General features: G+C 38.0%; 1 protein-coding gene across 4 annotated transcripts in view; it reads right to left on the bottom strand.

The window, feature by feature from the left end:
• The window catches only part of znf462 (zinc finger protein 462), an 80135-nt gene extending 66026 nt beyond the window's left edge, over positions 1-14109 (bottom strand). For 2 of the 4 annotated variants that reach the window (XM_067422740.1, XM_067422742.1), the window contains exon 1: positions 13762-14105. The gene's annotated coding sequence lies outside the window, so the exon portion shown is untranslated. Of the gene's footprint in view, positions 1-13761 lie in introns of all 4 variants that reach the window. The other 2 variants (XM_067422744.1, XM_067422743.1) reach the window with 2 other exon arrangements.
• Positions 14110-15431: the final 1322 nt, after the last annotated feature.

Genomic DNA, 15431 nt, shown 5'->3' with positions numbered 1-15431 from the left:
ATATATTAGGAGTGTAGTATCTTACTTGTCGGTAGGGCTGGGCGATATGGAGCAAAAAATATATCTCGATATATTTTGCTATATCTCGATATACGATATATATCTCGATATCTTTACAGGAAAAATAACCCCCTAAAAACTACAGCAAAAACAAATATGCCAAATACCACAAAAAACTTTTTTTTTTTATTGAAGTGCAAAGAGGTAGTCAAGTGCTTTTGCGACATTTAAAATAAAAAACTCCCTGATTACATAAATAATAATAATTTAACTGTAAAAGAAAATAAATAATATTGCCTTCTTTTCATTTATTTCATGCTTTCAAAAGATGAATCAAAGACTCCCTTTTTTACAGTTAACAGTAAAACAGTAAGCATTTTGCCGAAAGATGGGGGCATGACTGTGATATAAATAAACTGTTTGTCATAACACCACTTCCTGTTAAATTTGTATCAAAATTCAAACAGTGATGTTTGTCATGAGTTTGACAAAATTCAAACTCATCATGCAGATCATGTAGGCTACACATGAGCTGAATTTCACGTCTTTTCCAGTTACAGAACGAAATATGAATGTCAGAAGGTAGGCTATATGATAATATGATACAGTACAACTGACAGGAGAGCACCGCGTGTCTCAGGACACCCGGGATGTCGCGTTTTTCCCTCTTGGTTAAAACGTGAATAGACCTATTCATCATAATCCCGTGATAAAGCTGACAAAATAATAATAGTAATGATATTGCAATACTTTTTAAATGTTTTCAAATGATATGCGATCATTTTGACATTTTAACCGAAAACTATGCGATCAGTTAGACACAAATCATAAACTGGCATGATTGCGACCGCTTCTCGCACCAGTAGTGTCAATCACCTGACTGTGGGTGAAACGTGCGATTTGAAGTGAACTATGATGAACATTAATATTTCTTTATGAATTTTAGCAAGCAGTTGTGTTAGAAGGAAAACATGGTCTCTAAACTGAGTCCTGAACAACGTGCGCGCTTGTCAACATGATAACTAATCCTCACCTGGTTGTGGAAGCAGCCGTGTTCAATGAGACAACACGCGAGGGGAGGGGGAACAAAGCAAGAGGCTGGAGGCGCGCGAGGCTCCGCGAGCACAACACAGAGAAGGCAAACAAGCAAAGTGGCGGAATCAGAATTTAATATAAACAATATATCGATATATACGATATGTCCAAATCCATATCGAGCTGAAAAAATATCTCGATATATTTTAAATATCGAGATATCGCCCACCCCTACTTGTCGGACACATTTTGTGAGCTGATCTTGAAACAGACAGTGAGGAGATTTAGATGCTCCATACGGTGTGGAAATGAACGGGTCTATATCATCGCTGAAGTGAGACACAATACGATCGCAAATGAACAAACAAGCGAACATGACACACGAGCATAGTCAAGCAAAAGCAGCATATATTAGTTTTTCTTGAGAGGTTGAGTCTCTCTTCTTCTCACCATCATTAGTAGACACGCCCCTTCCCTGCTGATTGGCTACAAGTTCGTTATTCCGCTCGGCCCGAGTCCTTTTTCTAAAACGGTTTTGAAATAACACTTACCCCACCTTTAATATTTACCTTCAAGATTTGTTTTTTTTAAACTATTCGAATATATATTCAAAATTTTAGGATATTCGTTGACAGCCCTAAGATTGACTCTATAAACCGCAGCCCAACATGCCAAAGTCCCGTGTTCACATTCACACGCCTCGGTTTGGACACGCCAGAAAGACGAGAGATCCATTAATATTAACTCACCGACAAGAGCTTCAGCTTCTTCAATATTTAATCAGACTTGGACACTGGCACCTTCCAGTGGAGCAGGATCTCGACAAGACCTCTGCTGTTCGCTCTCAAAGGCGGCCTTGTCCTGTGCCTCTGCGCTCGCCTCTATAGGAGCAGAGCCGTCTAAAGAACGCTTTCCCAGACATCTGCAGAAGCCATGAGCCTGAGCCACCACCGGACCATCACAGCAACATGCAGACCTATTTCTGTCGTATGTGTGTGTAAACCGTGATGCATTGGATATTTCAGGATTCTTTGACAGTAGAAACCAATGGAGTCTTTTTTAACATATTTGATCCATTTAATGCATCCTGGATTAACACACTTTTGAACAGTAGTGTATCACGGCTTCCACCAAAATATAACATAATATTATATCATAAATGTAATCATATGAGCGTGATTAGTGATCACATGTGACACTGACTGGAGTAATGATCACAGGAATAAATCACACTTTAATATTTATTAATAAATATTAAATAAATCACATAAATCACACTTTAATATTTATTAATAAATATTAAATAAATCACATAAATCACACTTTAATATTTTAATATTTTCCTTAATATTTTCACACTTTAATAATAAATCACACTTTAATATTTATTAATAAATATTAAATAAATCACATAAATCACACTTTAATATTTATTAATAAATATTTAATAAATCACATAAATCACACTTTAATATTTATTAATAAATATTAAATAAATCACATAAATCACACTTTAATATTTTAATATTTTCCTTAATATTTTCACACTTTAATAATAAATCACACTTTAATATTTATTCACATAAAGATCTGCTGATTTACACTGGAGGAATATTTCATAATTTACTGTGTTTATGATTCTGCTTGGTGAGCAGATTAGACTCTTAAAAACATTAAAAATCCTATATATAATTTTATTATTAATATAAGTATATTATAATTATTATTAAGAATAATATCAGAAACGGGGTTGATATAGGTAAATTAACTTTAAAAGTTTAAAGAAGGATAAGTATTAATAAAAATCTTATTTAATTGCATTTTTTTATGTTTTTAGCTGTAATCAAATTAGATTGTTTTTATATGTTAGCATTAATAGTAATATAATCATTAATTCATTATATAAATTACATATTTTATAATAAATAATAATAATTTGTTAAATTTATATAGCGCTTTCCTCTGTCTCTGTCTAATTCATTTAAATTAATTTATATTGAGATATGTGTCATTTCTGTGAAGATAGCCAACATCACATTGTACGGGTCAAAATCCTCCATTTTTCTTTTATGCTAAAACCATTAGGATATTAAGATTATGTTCCATGAGGATATTTAGTAAATGTCCTACCGTAAATATATCATAAATGTATTATTAGTAGTAATGGGACTTAATTAAAGGAACTTTAAATGTGAAGTTTTCAAAGAGTTCGGTCAAATACAAACTGTACATCAATGGAAAGCTTTTTTTCTTTTTTTTTTACTATATGACTGGTTTTGTAGTCCAGGGTAACATATGTAATATACATTTTGATTATATTTCAAATAATACATTAATTAAAATGATATTTCAGTTCACTACAAAACTACTAATAGTGCTATATAAGACGATGAGCAGGTTTACGGTCCCAGTTTCCCACAGACTGAGGAGAGAGAGAGAGAGAGAGAGAGAGAGAGAGAGAGAGAGAGAGAGAGAGAGAGAGAGAGAGAGAGAGAGAGAGAGAGAGAGATTAGATCTGTGGTTTCAACAGAACCATCATCCTTCTTCTGGATCCGTCAGAGGAACACGAAACCTCTGCAGAAACCGGTCTGAAGGATCTCACACAACGAGATGAAGACAATCCAATTCAACTAAACCGTCAGGAATCATAAAAACACACAAAGCACACCTAATTATGAGCAACACGCGGTTACATAAACGAACGCACATAACTCCAGGGTCCGTCTCTAATGTCCAGCAGAACGTTATATAAGATAACAGCTTCCTGAGAATGCATCATGTCAAGAAAGCGTCCGCTCGACCATTTCAATTGGCTTTTGTGCTCCTCGTGTCTTTCTCCGTCCGGCTGCCTGAGGAACAACCCCAAACTTCAGCACTTCTGTGAGTTTCATCAGCGCACTGAAAGGTCCATTTTGTAGCTCAGATCACTCGACCATCAAAATGGAAGCCCTTCAGCTGCCTCTCCAAAAACAATCCGAAGCACACGCTCCTGCAGGAGAGACACATCACAAGCCGGAGCTCTGCAGGATCAGGAGAAACATCTGAGACGGAGAGAAACATTGTAGCTCCTGACCTGAACACTCAACACCGCGCGGCTTATTAATACAAAATTATTCAAATTAAATCGCCACATTACTCTACATTTGTGGCCTGGGATTGCTGAAACCAAACCTTTGTCACACACTTTACTTCCCGTATCAACCAATCCATAAACGTATTGAAATGAAATCTTTGTTAGTCTGTTCTCTGTGGTTTTCCGTCAATTTCCGGTTTGTCAAATAAAATGTAGTGTCGTTAAACGATTAATCGCATTGTGTTTACATAATATATGTGTACTGTGTAGAAATATTACGTGTGTATAAATACACACTCCACATGGGATTGAGGGAAAAATACACTGAAAGAAATGACTTAGTGGTATGGTAAAATCTATTACATTAATTCATGTAATTATTACATTGTAAAATCAAGTTTAAGTTGGAACTATATATCTAAACCTGTTAACTGTCACTGGCCCACCGGTGGGCCCATTTGCCATTGCATGTTTAAAACAATTATACCCTATATTAATCCTGATTTAATGTTGACAAACTATATATCATTTGAAAGCTTGCGGACTCAAGATTTATCCTGTGGAAACCGTTTTGAAATCGGACCTTGCATTACCATGGAAACGGTGCTCTAAATTATTCCAGCGGGCTCCTCCCCAAGGGGCGTCGTCATGTTTCATATTTATTCAACTACTTTATAATAAAAACCTTTTCTAATCTTGACAAAACACGTATCGTCGGAAAGGTCTGAGTCTCACGGTACTATATCTGCAAACTGTTTTGTGATATTTGGACAAAAATATATACATTTGACGCAGGAAATTGCATTAAAAAAAGCAATGGAATTTCAGTGACACCCGGTGGCTATTTGTGGTACAACGCCTAAACAAAATCTCATGGGAACTTCAATTTTTGTGATATCAACTTCAAATTTGGAACACAAATTGATTAGACATATGGCTTTGATTTGATAGTAATTTTAGAGTACAAATTATTTTGTAACATATATTTTATATTAAATATTAAATATCTAGTACAGTATATTTGATTTACAGTAAATTTAAACTTCCATAACTTTTTATACTTTAATTTTTTGAAGTGATGTCACTTGAGCAATACTCTGCTGACTGTCTTCTTTAAAATGAGACCTTATGTCTATATTCCAAAGCATTCTTGAATTGCAACCATTTAAGTTTAGATAGTGAATTTTCATGTATATTTTCAAAAAGGGGGTGACAGTTAACAGGTTAAGTAAAATGTACACAGTCTATTCATGTAATAACTTAACTGGGAAAAAAGAGTACATCTGATCATATTTTTACAAATAATATTTAATGTTTTATAGTCACAGCACATTCACCTAAAATATTAAGTACATTTTAATCTGAAAAGCAAAGTGTGTTTGAAAATGCGCACAGATTTTCCGCAAAGCTCCCACTTGTTCAGCGGCGGCAGAGACGGTCATCTTGCGATGTTGCTTTAAGTGGCTGACTTATTCTCAATAAGTTTTGACTTTTAACTGAACGTGAGTTTTAATGTGAGTTTTTTTATGTCACCATTATGGCGATGAGTGTTTTCTTTAGTTGGGCAGTTTGGCGACTTTTTAACGTTAGTGTTTCTCTCACGGCTGTGGCTGAGTTTGCTATGGCAAGAAAAGCAGAGAAAATGATCAGAATATGATCATTGTGTAGAGGCTTACTTCACCTTAATTCATCTTATACCTGAGTATGAGCAATATACTATTAACCTTGTTTTAATCTAGAAAAGATCCAGCACAGTTTTAACCAGAAAAGTTGAATACATTTTATAACAGACTGTACACCAAGAACTTCGAACTCCTGTGAGCTTTTCTCACACACCTAAGATTCAGCCTCTGAATCTCAACAACGGTGACGTGCTTCATGCCACAATGCATTCTGGGTGCCTCATGCAAAACTCAGAAACATCAGCAATGTTCACTTGGGTTGTGTAATTGGATGCAATGGTAATCTGAGTGTAAGTATTGCCAATGCAATTTACTTGTGTATTTTACATAACAAATAAGAGGTTCTAGTAAGTAAATATTACTTAGAATAGGCTGCGTAAAGATTATAAGCACTTTCTGTGTGGAAAAAGTTGCCTAGCTTTTTTTTAAGTAAATGTCACTCCAAATTTTTTTCAGTGTAGTCAAATGTTTGTTCAACACTTTTCAGGAATTACCCACTTTCTCCAGCTCTTAAAAGCTTTAAATATTGTCCAATTTAATGTTATTTTTAATGCGATGATTTGTAAAATGAAAAGCTTAAAGGTGGCTCTCACTTTTTGTGGCAAACACGCACTTTTATTTTAAAAAGACATGAAATGTATGTAAAAACACTATAACCAGTAGATGGCGGCATAGGAGCACTAATTGACTTAAGCCGGGGACACACTGCAAGCGTGCCGTGAGCGTCTCGGCTGCGTGGCGTGTCCGTTTTTATTTCGGCTCCCATGTTAACCGGTTAGCGCTTACATACTGCCAGCGTCAGCCGCGCGGAAAACGCGTGCATGCTTCAAATAGAAGAGACGCCTATTTTTCACGCGACACGCGAGCGTGTTGGAAGCGTTTCTAGGCAAAACAGCATAGGAAAAGATGTTTATATGCCATTTTGACACGAATACATATTAATACATGACATTTTCATGTTTGAAAGTCTGTAGGTTAACATAAATGCAGATATAGGCCTACTTGTAATAATAAAAAACAACATAATTATCGATTTTGAAATATTAAACCTGTCAATACAGAACGAAATATTCTGTAGCCTATTTTGCCGTCAATACCATAGATATGTATGGTCAATAGGCTACTGCCGACGTTGTCTTTGCTGTATCAATAGGCAATATATTTATATTTAACATGAAGTATAGGGCTTCCCTGCAGCAGCAGCGCCGCGTCAGACACGCTTCTGGTGTGCAAAGACAGAGAAAACGCCCCGCGGCTGACACGCAGCAGAAACGCCACGCTTGCAGTGTGTCTCCGGCCTTACTCTACAATAGTAAGGGGAAAACACTATGGCAGTGAATGTTTGTTCTCTCTGGTTTGTTACAAACATTCTTCCAAATATCTTTTTGTTTTGTGTGTTCAGCAGAAGAAACAAACTCATACAGGTTTGGAACAACAGTAAATGATGAACGAATTTTCAATTTTTGGGTGAACTTTCCCTTTCACGCCTCGTTTCCACCAAAATTACCCATTACATTTTTTCCCAGGAGCTCTTTTTTTCCCCCAGACCTGCTGCTGTCTGCGTTTTCATCATGGTACCGTGAAGATCAGGTGCATGCGTCGACTTTACAGTTCCCACTGGATTCCGTCCTTTGCAAATAACTTTAACTCTTTCCCTGCCAAACACGTAAATTTCCGTTATTTGTGAGAAAACGCTTCCAGGCCAATAACGGAATTTTCTGTGTTTCCGTGTTTTCACTGTCGGGCGCTAGGGGGCGCTATTGCACATCTTCTGAATGAGTACTGAATCTCCTGATCAAAACACACGTGAGGAAGACGCAGTGAAACGAGCGATCGCATGTAATCATATGCATATTAAAAATAACGTGATCATCCTCATTAAACAGCATATGGATCAAAACTGCCTAATGTTCCTGAATGAGATGTGGACCCAGGACGAGCTCCAGGACTGTGTCAGCATTAGGGGTGTTGATGGACTCGATCTACTCCGTCTGTGTTTGATCATCGCTCTGAATCTGATCTGGAGTCAGTCTTTCACAAAAATTTTGTTCAAAATGTTGCTTTTTTATGAAACCTACCCATATTCAAGTGTTGATAAAAAAGGAATGCATGAAGCTAGAATAAAACGATTTTTTTTGTTTAAAAGAAGAGGGTCAGATCTTTATTTTAATATATTGCTTGCTCAGATATTCATTTAACAAAATATTCTATGGGCTATTAAATTTTGGTGAAAATTGTCAAAAACCCTGGCGGTGGCTGGCAACTTTTTTTTAAACGCTGGCGGGGAAAGAGTTAATAAAGCCGGAACCTCGTCGTCGGCCCATCGGACATATTTTTTAAACTCCATCGCTCTCATTAAATATACACATGCTTTCGTACGCTCACTGTTACACAAATACATCCAGTGACAGCTATAATTCAATGCACAATTAAAAGCGCAGTCATTCGCAATTTGTTCTCTGCATTAAAAATATATGAACATGCTGTTGCATAACTTTTGAGGCTTTTTTGTGGAGTTTTTATATGCCGTTAAATGGCCATAAAGAGCGGTTACACTCACTGTGTGGATGAATGGCGTTTGTGTGAATGTAGGACACTCGTCTTTGATCCATTAATGCATCTCTCACTCACTCAATGCAACGCCAGTCAGAGGAAAATGCCTATCAACGCGGATAATTAAGTGCATGCTCCGATATGAATTAAGCAACATGTCTTCTCATAGGATAAAGACACGCTGGCTTATGAATAATCATGAGACATCGATGACTCATCACCTGTAATATAAGTTTTGTTTTGTAGAAAGTATTCCTTTAAAGTGCATTTTGTTTTGTATAAATAGTATCTTCATTTTAATCAATCAATTGCCTGGATTGAATAAAGTCTCAGCCTATGACGTTGACATGAAGACGAATTTAAAGCAGGACGTTGAAAATAAAGCAAAAAGGTTTCAAATGAACTAGTTTTCTCCAACATTGAAAACTAACAGATGGTAACATTGTCTTCCATGATGTCCAACACACATCTGTTAAAATCTCAGAAAATTTGGTTAAGGGTTTCATGAGCCTTTAATGCAGGCACCGCAACTGACTTGGTTAAAATAAGATGCTTTCTCGAGTCGACCAATCATAATGCTGCGTGAACTCAACCAATCAGCATGTTCAGCGTCTAAGTCCCACCCCCAAAAGTTTCTGAACTTTGAAAAAGTAATACCTCGCTTCATTTAGACCAAGCGGCAACCTCCCGCGATCTCTCCTGAAGCCAATACAGAAGTAATGTAAACTGCAATTCCTCAACTGGCCACTAGGGACAGGCTCCAGTAGGGAGCAGAATCTCATTGAGCCCCATGTTCAAATTCTCAACTTTAAAGCAGAAAAAAACATGTTTACAGCCTGGTACAAATTGTGGTTTTGGCTTATAAGGCTAATTTTGATCTTCATGACAACTCTGAGGGGGGTGAATTTTTTTATAACTCATTCGTTTACGTTATATAAAGCCTTAAGGTTCTGGATAGCCATTTATCCGCCGTCTGTAGTTATTGCGTCACCTCAGCTCCGCGAACATCCCGCCTTTTTGCCCATTTTCTGTTATCCGGGAGTGACACGTGATGACTCGCTCACAAGATGGCGACGCCCAGCTCGGCCATACTTTAAGCTTCAGAACGGCTTCTCGGAATCCTATGGGTGACGTCACGGACACTACGTCCATATTTTTTTACAGTCTATGATTTAGACCCTGGTCCTTAAAGGGATAGGTCACCCAAAAATTACAATTCTGTAATAATTTGTACCAAACCTGTATGATTTTGTTCGTTCAGCCAAACACAAAAGAAGATACTTTGAAGAATGTCGGTAGCCAAACAAATTGTGGACCCTATTTTTTCCCCTACTATGGAAGTCAATGGGGTCCATCAACTGTTTAGTTCCCCATATTCTTCAAAATATCTTATTTTGTGTATGTATATATATATATAATCCCTAATATATAGACAAAAGTAGGACGTCACCAAGTCTCATGAAAAACTGAAACTTTTCTTCAAATTGTGACTGAATTACCCCGAAAGCAAGAGCTGAGGCGCTTTAATAATCACTGGAGCTGTGGGTCAGTTCAGTCTGAGACTACAAAAGGCAACGGCACATTCAATAACAGCAGAAGATATACAGTTCCCCAATACAATTATGTTTTTGCACATTACCGATGTTAATAAAAGTTTCATTTTACCTGCATATCATGTTAAATCCCCAATAAACGTCATATTATTAGTAACTGCACTTATCAACCAGGCAAAGCAATAGTTGTATGATAAAATGAACGTTATGATAGATTTCACCGCTCGCACGTGTTAGTCTGGAGCTCTGCTTTGTCTAAATGCTTTAGTAAGGCAATAAACCATTCCATCAGCACACAGATGTTCAAGTCGACAGCTGGAAAATAACACAGCGTTCAATATCTGAGCTGAAACACAGTCGCTTTAAACATCAAATCAACAGGTCCTACAGCTGTTCTCAGACCTAGTGTCACTAACAAATCACACACACACACACACACACTTGATATGCCGTCTAGCTAGGCGGCTCAACAGGGTTTGGGACGGAGCTCATGTTTACACTATCCTCACTGGTTTAGCATTAAAAATAGATGTGATGCCTTTGTGTCTATTCATTCGTTTTCTGTGTTCAAACATGACAGAGACAATAAAGAGCGCGCAATAAACGGCTTATAATCCACGACGGCAAACTACAATCACCCAGCACAAATACTACAGCTCTACAAAGACACAGAGACTCAAGTATGCACTTACTACAGTAAATAATGCATAACTGCAAGAAGCGACTCCATGAGGTTCATTCAGCAACTCCCTCACCTTAAAGTACAGTCATTAGAGTGTAATTGGGTTTAGTTTTTCGTTTTTTATTGAGCAAAATTGCAAATTTACAAAATAATATATATACACGTACAGAAGAGGAGAGAGAGAGAGAGAGAGAGAGAGAGAGAGAGAGAATGAGAGAGAGAGAAAAGAAAATAGTAATAGAGTTTAGTAGCAGTATTAATCATAATAATAATAAATATAACAACAAAAATAATAGTAGCAGAAGTGGTAGTAATAGCAATAGTATTCATGTTAACAATCGTAATAGTAGCTGTATCATCTGTGAATTATAATAACGATAATAGTATTAGTAATATTAATAATAGTTGTAGTTGTAAGAACAACAATAGTATCCTTGATGATAATAGCACACTGTAAAAAATGATTTAGAAAATTAGTGACCTGGTTGCCTTAAAATTTTGAGTTAATACAATGAACATTTCTTGAGATTCGACAACCTTTATTAAAATATTATTAAATGATTTTGTAAGCATATTGGGTAATTGTGTGTTTTATTTCTGATGACGGAGCCACATTGTGCTATTTTCATGATTTATCACATTTTTTATGTGGTTCAGATACAATAATATTTTGAGTTTATGTTTATTAAACCAATTTCCTTCATTGGATCAACTCAAATTTTTAATTTCAATAAACTCAACATTTTAAGGCAACCAGGTTACTTACTTTTTTAGGTTAAACCAACAAAAAAAATTTTTTACAGTGTAGTACTAGTAATATAACAGTATTATTATTAGTAAATAGAATAATAACTTTAGAATAGTCAATAATAATTATGTATTTAAGTACTGAGTAATAATGCATGCACTTACTTTAGGGTCAGGGTTTGTTTGAGGATTAGTTGCATGCGATTATGCATAATTTACTGTATTTACCATGATAAGATGTAACAAGGACACTGCAAAATAAAGGACCACACTTTATTTTCAGGTGTCATTACAGTGTCACTCAGTACTGAGTAATAATGCGTGCACTCACTATAGAGTTAGGCTAGGATTAGGATTTGGTTTAGGGTTATTTGCATGCAATTATGCATAATTAACTGATGATAAGCACATGTAACGTGTGTAAGGACACTGTAAAATAAAGGGTTACACTTTATTTAAAGGTGTCAGTGTAATTACACATTTAAGTACTGAGTAATAATCATTAACTACATGTGCACTTACTATAAGGTTAGGGTTTGGTTGAGAGTTATTTGCATGAAATTATGCATAATTACTATGTAGCTTGTAACAATGACACTATAATAAAGTGTAACTCTTTATTTAAAGGTAACACCAGGATTACACATTTAAGATCAGAGTAATATTAACTACATTTGGGTTAGGGTTTTTGGTTATTTGCATGCAATTATGCATAATTTAATGCTATTATCATGGTAAGTGCATGTAACGTGTGTAACAAGGACGCTGTATAATAAAGGGATACGCTTTATTTTAAGCTGTCATTGCTGTAATTATGTATTTAAGTACGTGTACTTACTATAGGGTTGGGGTTTTGCATGCAATTATGTAAAATGAAGTGTAGCCAAAGATGTGTTCTCTAGTGGACTTGCTGTATTTGATGGAGTTTGCATCATTGACCTTTAAACCGTCTGTAATAAAGCTGGCTTGATGCCACCGAAAACCAAGCAAAAGTTTAGGTGTCGACTACGGATCCTGCGAGCTTTAGACTGGATCTTCATGGAAAGTGGGTCAGCGGTGAGCTTGAACCGTGAGCCATCGCTGCTGTGTGCTCAACAGTTGCATAAGACGGCTTTTAGCTTTTCCAGGTCAGACGCTCGACCAGATCAGAGTCATTACTGTGAAACTACATTCCCCCAAACATCTAGAGACTAGGAGACTACAACATCACATATGCATTGCTTGCAAATCCATAAAACATTTCAGTCAAATATGACAAAGAGCATGCATAAAACCACAAAGAACCTGCTAAGAAACATCACACGCCGACAGAGCCTCAAAAACAGCCAGTAACCTTCATGTGAGAGAACCTGTTTGCCCTGACATGGGAGACGTGCCACCATTTTGAGTTCCTCTGGCCTGCGTCTGTCGCATTGAGTGTGTGTGTGTGTGTGTGTGTGTGTGTGTGTGTGTGTGTGTGGCGCGCTGTCTTTGTCAGCGGGATTTCACAGTGGCCAGAGCGATTTCAGAAGGACACACACACACACACACACACATAGAGAGACGCCATTCACCAGAAAGCTCTGATGGTGTGCAATCATGTCTCAATCACACATGCATGTCAGATATTAAACCACTGCACACACACTCACTTTCACTTCCAAGCAGAAGCTCCACGTCTGGTCCAAAACAACACACAGGTGCATTAAGGGAAGTGCATGAGCGAAAAGTTCAGCATGGATTCATGAGTGGCTCATCAACGTGATGCATGCATATGCATGGCTTTATCCATTCAAAATGCAGTAAATGAGAGATGTGTGAGAGCAGGAACTCTAGGAGCGTGAAGTGTAGGCCAGTAAACACGCTAAAGTCATCTCCAACTAAATCCCCCCCCCCCCAAAAAAAAACCAACCGCAGCGCGTGTGTTATTACAAAAAGCACTGAGGGAAAAGTGCAAACACGCGTGAAATGTGTCAGCAGACGCCTCGCTCGCTCGCGACGCGTCCAGGTCCACGCAGTGGCCAGCAGGAGAAAGTCAACCTTTGTTCTCCAGCGAGACTCCATTTTCTGGAGGAAGCCTCGGTGTCATTCTACACCTGCGAACACCTGGAGTCCCGACGCGAATAAAACAACAACGGCGTTAGATTGGAACAACAGCGTCACGTCACGAGAGCGCGCGCGTCCGCACGCGTCGCGTCGCGTCTGTCGCTCTCTTGACTAATGGACGCGGAGCTCCAAATCCGCGCAATGGCTTCCAGCGTCACATTTCACTCGATCGCGTCCCTCAAAACGCCCTCGCGTCGGGGGGGAAAAAGCGCATGGAAAAAAGCTCTGGAGGAGACGCGTCACTTTACATGCAGCCGATTTTTGGAGGGTTCGCTCGGGTTCCGTTCTGGCGTCTTCACGGAGTCCGAGCTCAAACGCGTCGAGGACGATCGAGATAAACCGAATACTCACGGCTGGATCCTGGATCTTCTGTTGAAGTTGCTCCCGGTCTAGAGCAGCAGAATGTGCGCCATCTTCCCTCCTCCTCCTTCTTCTTCTTCTTCTTCTCCTTCTTCTCCTTCTCCTTCTTCTTCTTCTTCTTCTTCAGTACGGCAGCTGCAGATGACCTGAGCTCCGGCTGTCTCTGAATAATGAGCAGCCTCAGAGACAAGGAAGACAATCTGCTAAGCAGGCAACACAAAGAAGTTTTGGAGTCTAGCAAGCACCAGAGGGTGCACAAGAGTTTGCGATGAGACAGTGAGACAGGAGGAAGGTCCACAAAGCCTCTCATGACTCCAGCATTAATGGAGCTCAAACATGGAGCCCCTCACGGCGCTTATGACACATTATGATGAGCCATATGATGAGGACGCGTCATTACAGCGCTTCATTATGGCGCGCGCGCTATAGAACGCAGACTCGCGTCATTATATCTCCACCATGTTATCTTTTCAGAGGAACCTTGTGTGGGAAAAAAAGGCTTCAAGTGCACGAATCTCACAGTGTATATAATGCACCACAGACACGTCATGTTATCGTGAACGCTAAAAAAATCTGTAACTCTTAATTTTAAGGTTGCTTATTAGCATCCAGCATATTACTAGTTTATGAGCACTTCTAAAGCTCATATTAATGCCTTATTCTGCATGAGCTTATTCTACATCCCTTAATCCGACCCAATACCTAAACTTAAACGCTACAAAAACTACCGCACTAACTATGAATAAGCAGTAAATTAGGAGATTATGAGGCAGAAGTCGGAGTTAATAGTGAATATGTGTTCCTCATGCTAAAGTGCTACCAAAAATTAAAAATATACGTTTTGACACGTTTTTCTACGAATGCTATTGGTGCGTTCAAGTCGTGTCGTAAAGATCGTATTTACGAGTCGAACGCACACACTCTAAAAAATTCTGAGTAAAAAACAACCCAATGTTGGGTCAAATATGAACTAATCCAGCAGTTGGGTTGTTTTAACCCAGCGATTGGGTTGTTTTAAGCAAATATTTAACCCAACCGTGGGATTAAAACAACCCAACTGCTGGGTTAGTTCATATTTGACCCAACATTGGGTTGTCTTAAGCAAATATTTAACCCAATCGCTGGGTTGGTCCATTTTTGACCCAACATTGGGTTAAAACAACCCAGCATTTTTTTTAGACTGCATGAGCGCCACCAATAAGTCGCAAATACCATTTGGGATGTTCGAGATTTTCTTTATGCCACCTTCACGTGCTCTCGGAATTATCCGAGGTAAAAATTGCACATGAGCGCCCTCTGGTGTCGTGTTGGGAAGTTCGGGAATCATTTTGATACCTAAGTTCCTGAGATGGGCGTGGCATAACCAAAAGAGTGTAACCATTATTAGTTTTTTTCCGTAACGGTTTCATTGTCTTGTCTTGTCGTTAAAGCATATTTACACACATTGATAATCATTTGAAGCATATTGTGTATTTTAAACTCATCGAAAATCGCTTCCAGAATAGTGAGCAAGCTGACGATCTAGATAGTGTGGTAAAGTAGCTCTACAATAGGATCATATGGCTGAAAACTATTGCCATTTGAGTCTTTAAGCAGCCTTATCTTGTCTACATTATGCCTTTATTGTGAATGTGATTATAAACGATACGCTTTCGTGTTGT

Source organism: Pseudorasbora parva, chromosome 18 (genome assembly GCF_024679245.1).
Source record: "Pseudorasbora parva isolate DD20220531a chromosome 18, ASM2467924v1, whole genome shotgun sequence".
NCBI lineage: Eukaryota > Metazoa > Chordata > Actinopteri > Cypriniformes > Gobionidae > Pseudorasbora > Pseudorasbora parva.
This window is presented reverse-complemented; position numbering and strand designations above follow the sequence as displayed.